We start from the raw sequence: 9,366 nt of genomic DNA, 5'->3' as shown, positions 1-9,366 counted from the left end.
ACAGTACAACATAAAAATTGCACCTTCTCGTTGGCATGAAAGGGATAAATAAAACAACGCACAAAGAAGTGTGCATTTATCATGTTTATAAGCAATTATTTATCTTCTGTTGATAGATATGTTTATCTTAAATTGAATATAACTAACATACAACAGTTCTTGGGTATTGAAAACGGAGTCTTATTTCAGTATACCTATGAAAGGTCATTCTTTTTTGACATAACACTGAAATTCTTAAAATAAATGATACTTTTTCTGTGTTTTGCTTCTGTGTTCTAAGATAAGCTGTAGTTAGTTCTTTAGCTTTTTATACACTGGCCTAAATCAGACTCAACGGGTGCTGTTGGGGTAGTAGTTACGATTTCAGTTAGTCCAACTGGGTTTTCCGTAGGTCTATGTCTGTGACTATCCCACAGATCCGTCTGGCCACGCAACAAGTAATATTCCACTTTGCGTGCGTTGGATGGCACTGAAGACTGTAAATTAAAGTACTGATAAGTATCTGGTTTTTTTTTATAAAATATGTCGGTGATACTAACCTGATTACTGGATATCATTATTATGATATCTGAGAATGATCATTCACTTGTTTTTACTGTAAATTGGATAGATGAATTTAGGGAATTGAGAATCTGGTGAAATAATAGAAATGTATTCGTAGATCTGTTCACAAAATTAAGCAGATGTCTACCAATATTTTCCACTTCTCGATCACGTATTCCTTAAAACTCTGGTCAAATAAACTTAAATTAAAGTTTGTGTAGCTTAAGCTACAAACTGTTTTTGACAGGTATCCAATTTCACATTTATTATGTTGATATGTGCATACGCCTCATGAAGCTAGTTTGTCTAGCGAAATATTGCTTATTTCTATTTTAAATACAATAGAACTTTTTAACGGATCAATCAGCGTGTTTAAGTTATGTTCTTATACATTTATATAATTTTAATTTAGTAACTGTGTCAAATTTTTTTTTACAAGCTGAACTACGCTTTAATATATTTTAAGGTGATTGTAGCTATTTCTAGACATTATATATATATATATATATTTGTGGATATAATATCTAATTTGGTAAGCATGATATCTTATTAGATTATATGTATATTTTATTGAACAAAAAACAAAGCAAAACGAAAAACGATTTGTTCTTTCGTAGCGAATATTATTACATCGTTAAATAAATATTACCAGTATCTATATTATTCGGAATAATTATCACTCAAGGATTATCTTTTTTCCTTACTCAGACTTTCTCACACTGATGCTGATTATGATCACGATTTTCTGTTTTGCCATTGCACACATTTAAAATCTGCCGCGAATTAAGTTTATCAATATTATCTATATTTAGAAGAAATGTTGCATGTAGGGAGAATCACGTTCTTTCCGGTTAACAAGTTACTATTATTCCATGGTACGTATTTGTAAGGTAGAATTTCAACGTTTATGGTTTGATCTGAAAGATATACAAATGACAACCTTAAATCGTCATTCCTTACAGCTCATTTCATCATGTATGACCAAATGTCAGTTTTTTTTAATGTTTCCCGTGTCCTACTTTCGTTTTAAGGTTCATGCATGTGAACCCTATGTCTAAAATTGCCGTATTTTCACCTCAAAATTTACTCTGAGTACAGACAAACCTGCGCATCTGTAAATTTTTCCAGGCATAGCATGCCCTAGATAAATGAATTTTAAATATGTTTTATGTTTTAGAAAAATAAAAACTTACCAGGATTTTGCCGTGCACTATTTTTCATTCCTCCAGAAGGTGCCAAAATAAACTAAGTTGGGAAACAGGTTTGAGAACTTCCCCACAGGTAAAAATTAAAGTGAGCATTTTTAATTGACATGGACATTAGATGGACAATAGATTCCTGACAATAATTGGTTATTTAAACTGTGTACCTGAGTGGACCATATCAAGGTAAACTCAACTGTTTGTTAATTTTATCATCTTCTGCAGAGACGAAAAAAAGTGTACGGCAAAATCCAGTTAAGTTATGAATTTTCTAAATCATACAATGCATTTGAATTCTATTTATCTAGGGCATGCTATGCCTAAAAACTTTTCCAGATACACAGGTTTGCCTGTACTCAGAGAAAATTTTGAGGTGAAAATACGGCCATTTTAGCCATAGGGGACTCCACATGAACCTTTAACTTGGATCGTACTCTGAGGGATCGTATGTGTAAACATCTAAGCTTTTTCTCTTTAAGATTTCATTTAGTACTCCAAAGGTTAAATAAAATTCTTCAATTGTATGCATAAAATAACCAAAGTCATCAATTAAGGGAGCTACCATTTGATTTTTATGAGGGGGGGGGGATGGCTAGGATGAAAAATTTTGTCCTGCATTTTTTTTTCACTCTATTCGGTCCTGCCTTTTTTTTTTATAGTTTATCCTGACTTTATTTTACCTAAATTGTCCTCAGAAAATTGTCATCCTGATTTATTTTTTTGCAAGTGTCTCATCCTGCCTTTTGTTTTACTCAAAATTCCTGTCCTGCTTATCGTTTTCAAATTTCATCCTAGCCTCCCATAAAAATCAAATGGTAGCTCCCTAACTGAGGAATGATTAAATCGGACCCTCTCATGATCTCTTAATACCTAATGCTACAAGGTAGTGTAAAGCATGCACTCATCATTGACAGAGTTTGTATGGACTTATTACTATTATAGTATACTTAGACTAAATAACATATGATTTTAACTGTATGATAATAACATTAAATTAACGTTAACTCAATATTTTTAGAATTGGTGCTTAGCGGGCTGATATGAAAAGTTTATCACATGCTTCGATTGTTATCAAATGCATTCCGGTGATACTCGGCAAATTCCGGAAATACACCTCAATGTTACATTTTCAAACTATAAAAAATCTGGGGTCCCGACGTCCGTGAACATTTCAATCTTTGAACTTCGATTTTGGAACCACGTAAAAGGATCAATATATGAATCTGTGATTTTTCTCCATTGTTGAAGCACATGATAAAAAGATCATAACATGTCATTTTTCATATCTCATGTATTATCAGCCCTCGAGCCATGCGGCTCTTGGACTGATATTGAACCTAGGGATGATAATACATGCGATATGAAAAATTCAATGCAATAATCTAATATTATCAAACAATATTATACATACTTGTATTAACAACTAGGGTTTATTTGTTGTGTATGTTTAAAACAATTATAACATATTCCACCAACTGAAATGTCCAATATTTAGCAAAATGACCAAAAAAGAAAAGGTTGTTTTGGTGGACTAGCGTGGAAAGACAAAAAATTAGGAGCCGAAAATTCTATCTACTGTTTCACCATAGAGATTAAAGGGACTTGGATAGAAATTGATTGATTTATTGATGTTTCCCATCCAGTCGCCTTTATCTCAGTTTAGGGCGAAGAGACATCACCAATAAATACAATCAGTAGATCATGTAATACAGGTTGTTCAAGATGTAAGGTACTATCAATTTCTCAGCGTATTTGCTAATATTTCATTTAAAGGGTATCAATGCATAAAAATAGTTATAAACTGCATGCGTTCTTGCTAAAAATATCAAGAAAAACAATTGTAACCGACAACACAATTCTATTAGAAATACACCATACTTTATTAAAGTTTAAGTCTAAACTCCTTAAATGCAAAGTTTGAAATATGTAATTATGTATAAATACCATATACCAACATACCATTGCATATTTATAAAAGAAATATCAAAAATTATTTTATGGAAGAGATCTTAAAACTTTTTTCATTTTGTAATTGTTAGTGAAACAAAATTCCGGGGAAATTTGCTCTTTATCGTTAGGATACAACTTTGTAACATAAGATAAAACTGATGTCCCACTTCCCCAGAAATAACAGAATTTTGCATGACTAAAAATCCTCACTGCATCCTTTGAACTATTTTGAACTATACATATTCCGAATAATCGTCAAAACTAACACTGCTGTGCTTTCAACTGTGGTGAGATCATTTTACGTTTATTTACTATCTGATAAGATCCGAAATATAGATTCTCTATTCGCATTTCTACATAATTATTATGATTTAACAGTACTTAGTATATGCCAAATATATCTAAATCATATAAATTAGCCTTTCTACTTAATTTTGTAATTATCAAAATAAACCAATGAAATTTGTTCTTTTAAACAGTCATCTACAATTAGAGCAAAATAAAACAAAAAAATTGACTGTATATTCTTGCACGCCTGAGAAAACAGTATTTCATTTTTTTTGTTTATAAACAACAAATGAATACAAGGGTAATAACCAGAGTTTTTCTTTGACATTTTCTTATACTAAGAGGAATAACTCAAGGTCTTCACTTACCAGTTGCATTAATTATAGTCTGTTTTTTCAACTATCTAGCAAAGAATAAAATCATTTTCTCTGTAATGTTTTATACTTATACCACCGCAAAATATTCTAGCATGTCAAATGTCTTTGGTGAATTGATATATTTTGAAATTTCAAATTTAAAAAAAATAGGAAAGGGTGTGTGGGTGGTGGTGGTGGTGGTGGGGGGGGGGGGGGGTCATACTTTTTTTTAAAGATTGATAAAAATTTCAATTTAAAAAAAAATGGGGGGGGGGGTTGTCTCACATCGAAGCAATAGTAAACCAATAAATTAAGGAAGATTTGAATTCATCACAGCTTTAATTGATTGGACTGTATACTTCAGACCTCAGACAATTCAATTTACTTCTATTGAACCAGACATATATATTGTATAGGCCTTAGTCTGTCAACGGAGGTTATCAATGATTTGCGATAATGCAAATAGTAACTTAAGGATATGAATAAATATATTTTACCAATGAATTTAAAATACTGAGATCTATTCAATTTAACAAATATGTACTGAATAAGCATCATGTAAATCATTAAATGAAGAAGCATGAAATTTATAGTTTTAAACAAGGGAAATAATAATGAACATTCTGAAATTGATTATACTCGGAAGGGAGACAACTACATATACACTTTCATATTCAGTCAACGTGCATCACTGTGCATTATCTATAAATTAAGCGGTGAAGAGGAATTATTGTGTTCAATACAATGACTGTATCTGTATAAAAAATAGATCCAAACAACATAATAAAAGGTGCAAATAAGTCAAAAATAAGGGTCCTTTCAAGATCATTGTCTGTGTCAAGTTGTGATTGCACTGCGCATTTCAACTTCCTGTAAAATATAGAGTTATTGTCCTGTAAACCTAGTGGCAGGTAGAAAGGCTATATAAATTACACAAAGAAATTACAAGCCCAATGTTTTTCAAATATTTTTTGTAATTACATTTATTAATAAATTTAAATCATTTTAAAAATGCCTTTGATTTATTATACAATATTGCATTTCCAATACCTCTTTGTATTGAGAAGGCGATATAAATGTGTCAGAGGGACCACACACCGACCAAAGAGTAGAAAAAACAGCCGAAAGCAACAAATAGATATTCAACACAGTGCGACAATCACACAGTGCGACATTCACACACACAGAAGCGAGCTACAGTTGGCTCCACACCAAAAGGTGTACCAGTTCAATAAAAATAGATGTCACGCTAAACTCTAAAACATATAAATGGACTAGATTTTAAAAATGACTTTCAAAGGTCAGAGGCCTTTTCTGTATGATCTTGTAAACCTTTTAAGATATTTTCATATTTAGAATATAAGAAATGCAATATTTGTATCAGCATTTTTGCAATATCACTTTGGTTTTAAGGACCTGTATCGTCGTTGTAATTTATGTCATAGTTTGAAATTATTAATATCTTTTTTATTCTGATGTTGGTGTCTGCCTTAATATATATCATTATAATTGTAGTAATTAACCATTATTCAAAACGATTCACATATGATATCAGTTATGTTTATTATTTCTTAACTGCAACCCTTTTCCCCTTTTCACGAACGTGACCAACCGAATTAGACTATTTACCGGGTTTGTAACAACATGAGCAACACGACGGGTGCCACATGTGGAACAGAATATGCTTACCCTTCCAGATCTAGAGCATCTGAGACCACCTCCAGTTTTTGTTGGGGTTCGTGTTTCTTAAGTCTTTAGTATTCTGTGTTGTGTTTTTGAATCAAGTAAATGAATATCATTGAAAATTATTAGAAACATCGCCTACTATTGAAGGTTTGTTTACCGAATAAATATCAATCCAAACAAAATATTGATAGTTCAGTGTTCTAGTTGAATACCACTTAATTGGATTAAATTTCTTTTTAGGACAATGGCAAGTAACTGGTCAATCTGTGGTATTTGTGATTTTCGACATGTCACCAAAACATCAGTGGTGTGGTGTTCCGAATGCGACGAAGGACTTTGTGATGACTGCAAAGAACACCACAGCATTTCCAAATCATCACGTGATCATGACACCGTGCCTATTAGTGATTACGAATACTTACCAACTGAAGTTCTACAAATTGCACAGTCTTGCGGAAAACATAACCAAAAATACCAAATATTTTGTAAAAAGCATGACTGTCCATGCTGCAAGAAATGTGTTGTCGAAGAACACAATGTATGCAAAGATATTGTTGATATAGATGACGTCATCAAAAACGTCAAATCATCCAATGCCTTCCAGGAAATTGAACACACCCTTTCCGATATAGCTGAATATATACAACGTGTCGAGAAAAATCGCGAAGAAAGTTTAATTTCCATAAGAGAACATAAAGAACACATTGAAAACGAAATTCAACAGACTAGGATAGCAATTAACATTCATCTAGACACACTTCAGAAGAAGTTAATAGAAGAACTTAATTTAACTATTGATAAAGAAAATAAAAATATTAACCAATTCATGAAATCAGTTGATGAAAATGAAAAAGAAATCAAAGAATTACAATCTAGTCATTTGAAAATAAAGCAGCATGCTTCTGAACTACAAACGTTTCTTTCTTTGAAACAAATGGAACGCGACATTGCTACAAAGGATGAATATATACAATCTATCAACAAAAGCGGAAGTCTCAACCGTCATCATTTTTCTTTGAAGATCGATTCAATTTTAGAGAATTTGACGAGTAATGTTAAAAGATTTGGAGAAGTTGTTAAAGTGATTAAACCAAATGATATTCCTTTTGTTAGACAGAAGGATAAACAAGCCCAGCTGATAATTCCTGTACCAGCAAAATCTATAGATGGGACAATACCCCTAATGCGCCTTCAAATGAGGAACACAAAAGTCACGTGTAAACAAAAAATCTCTGTGTAGTGATATTTGACACATTTCTATGATAAACAAATGACTGAGCTCAACCATTAGTGTTAATTTAGAAAGTAAGAGAACACAGAATAAATGTGTAAAAACCATGGAGCTATTAAATGTGTTCAAAGTATTAAAATTTCAAAGAACTTATTGTGTTAAAAAAGGGATTTTTTACCATGAGGAGCCACATTGCAAAAGGATACTCGGGGTTTGCTAAATTACGGAAAAAAGAATCACACTTCGTACCCCGAAAATTTAACCACATATGTAAAAATGTCTCAGCTTCGAAACAAGCCATCATACATACACAAGTTTACGATATGGGCTGAGCAACAGAAGAAAACGTTACCATTATGGCCTATGGAGAAACAATTGCGCATATTGCCCCATCTGACTTAACACTAACGTCATTTCAGTCCGTTAAAACCTATAGTGGAGAGGTTAGAGGTTGTACAATGATTCCAGATGGTAGAATGGCGTTTACTTGTTACCTTAGAAGGGGTGATGTAATAGTAGTGAAACCTGATGGAACAAAAGACTTTGAAATTAAAGCAGGAAATGCCTTCGATGTTATATATGTAGTCGATAATACCATAGCTGTCACTTTTGGTGTATACTCAAATAATATTAAATTGATAGATACAAAATTAAAGAATATCAAGAAAACAATGATTGTTGGCTCCAGTAATGATGGCATTGCACTTACTGATAGCGACTTAATATATTGGGGAAGAGAGGCCGGATTGAGGAAAATAAATTTGAGTGACGATTCCGTTAGTACAATAATCAATTCAATATTAGTTGGTATGTCTTACGTAACTACATGCAACAACAAAATTATCTTTACAGAAAAAAATACGAACAAAGTTACATGCTGTAGTCTGCAAGGACAAACAAACTGGATTTTCAAGGATGAAAGCATACTGAAGCGTCCACTTGGTATATCTGTAGACAATGTTGGTAATGTGTATGTGGTAGGACGTGATTCTTGCAATGTTGTTGTTATATCCCCTGATGGGCAACGGCATAGAGAAATATTATCTGCAAAAGAAGGTCTTCACGAGCCTTCGGTTTTGCATTATGACCTGGCATCTAACAAGTTACTAGTAGCAAACTTGAAAGAAAAGGCAATTTTGTTTGATGTGGCATCCTAAACTTAACATGATAATAGATTTCTATGGTTACGTTGGAAATATTTTTTTTTTAAATTATGAAAAAGACCCCATAATGAAAACGTCTGTGTATTTTGTTATTGTATTCATAATCAAGTATTCGAAGTCATCCTCGTCAATAATTAAGTCCTAATATATTCGAACGATATTTTGCCATATGATTAAAAATATCCTCTGTCATACAAAACGTTCATCTTGAATTTGTGTGTAGCGTTGAATGACTGACAATCTTCATATACCTTAGATGTACTTCAGGTTTTAATTCAGCCCATAGTTATGAAAATTCATGTTATTCAACCATTTAAGGTGTGATATTTTTCATTTTATTAATCATTGCAAACCTTCTTAACCAGGTTTTTTTTTTTTTTTTTTCAAGAAATCGTCATCATATTCCGCTAATTAGTTTACATAAGTTAGCAATTCGTCGTGTGAATATGATAGTTATGTATTTCCCATTTTTCTTAAAAGTAAATTATAAAAAATACTGCACTCCGTCTAAAATTTAAAAACAGAAAGTCCCTAATCGAATAGGAAATATAAAGGCACAAAAGAGGGACGAAAGATACCAAAGGGACAGTCAAACTCATAAATCTAAAACAAACTGACAACGCCATGGCTAAAAATGAAAAAGACAAACAGAAAAACAATAGCACACATGCTTATGTGATAACAAATCCGGTAAATAGTCTAATTCGATAGGTCAAATTCAGGAAAGGGAAGGGGATTGTAGTTACGACGTAAGGAACATGTCCGATATCATTTCTGATACGGTTATTCCATAACGGTCAACCAACTCGTGATGGCGTCCGTAAAATTTACGAATTTACTCAACAAACGAATGGATGACAACTGTCACATTCTTGACTTGGTACAGGAATTTTTTTATGTAGAAAATGATTGATTAATCCTGGTTTTATAGCTTACTAAACCTCCAA

General features: G+C 32.3%; 1 long non-coding RNA gene across 1 annotated transcript; it reads left to right on the top strand.

Annotated features, from left to right (window-relative positions):
• Positions 1 to 1,362: 1,362 nt before the first annotated feature.
• LOC143083378 (uncharacterized) lies at positions 1,363 to 8,457 on the top strand. Its single transcript, XR_012980669.1, has 2 exons — positions 1,363 to 1,418; positions 6,266 to 8,457. It is a non-coding gene; the product is annotated as an uncharacterized LOC143083378 (long non-coding RNA).
• Positions 8,458 to 9,366: the final 909 nt, after the last annotated feature.

The sequence above is a fragment of the Mytilus galloprovincialis genome, chromosome 7 (assembly GCF_965363235.1).
Source record: "Mytilus galloprovincialis chromosome 7, xbMytGall1.hap1.1, whole genome shotgun sequence".
Lineage (NCBI taxonomy): Eukaryota > Metazoa > Mollusca > Bivalvia > Mytilida > Mytilidae > Mytilus > Mytilus galloprovincialis.
The sequence above is the reverse complement of the archived record's forward strand: the minus strand, read 5'-3'. Positions and strand labels throughout refer to the sequence as shown.